General features: G+C 33.9%; 1 protein-coding gene across 1 annotated transcript in view; it reads right to left on the bottom strand.

Moving 5' to 3' along the window:
• Positions 1-616, bottom strand: part of afdna (afadin, adherens junction formation factor a) — a 137,030-nt gene that overhangs the window by 82,945 nt on the left and 53,469 nt on the right.

The raw sequence follows: 616 nt of genomic DNA, 5'->3' as shown, positions 1-616 counted from the left end.
TGGGGAATTAAAAAGAACACTGATATAGGACAACATGAGGACAACATGAGGGTTACAAGAATGTTATAAGGAACATTTTGGCTAAACCTTCCAGTTTGAGTAACTAGTGGTGAGAGTAACGACCTCTCTGTGGAAACCAGCTAGGGAGTTAAAGTGAAATGTGGTCTCAGTATAACGAGGAACTGGGACCAACACTATCAGGTAATGTTGACTATGTTCTCAGTGATGACACAAAGTTATAACATCGCATACTGATGTTTAAAAAAACGATCCATTCATTTAGGGAGACATTGATATAAAGTAATGCTGTTAATTCTATAAATTTATGCATGTAGTTATTTCAGGTATGTGTGTGAGTGATGTAGATGTGTTTTTATATTCGAGAAGTTTTGCATTTTGCACTTTTTTGGCTTTTTTAGAAATAAGAAAAACGCAAGGACATATCAGTAGAAATAAATTCATATAAAATCCATTTTCTTCTGGATTCTTTTCTATATTAAGTTGAGACACGTGGCTAGGGTACTAGTTTTGTATGTAGCCCATGCAATATGCTTACACTAGTGGTTTTTTTTGTTTGTTTTTTTAAATCATTTTACAGATGATTTACTTGGACGGA

This window comes from Etheostoma spectabile, chromosome 18 (genome assembly GCF_008692095.1).
Source record: "Etheostoma spectabile isolate EspeVRDwgs_2016 chromosome 18, UIUC_Espe_1.0, whole genome shotgun sequence".
Taxonomy (NCBI): Eukaryota; Metazoa; Chordata; class Actinopteri; order Perciformes; family Percidae; genus Etheostoma; species Etheostoma spectabile.
Note: the sequence above shows the minus strand (reverse complement) of the source record. Positions and strands in the feature narration are given on the sequence as shown.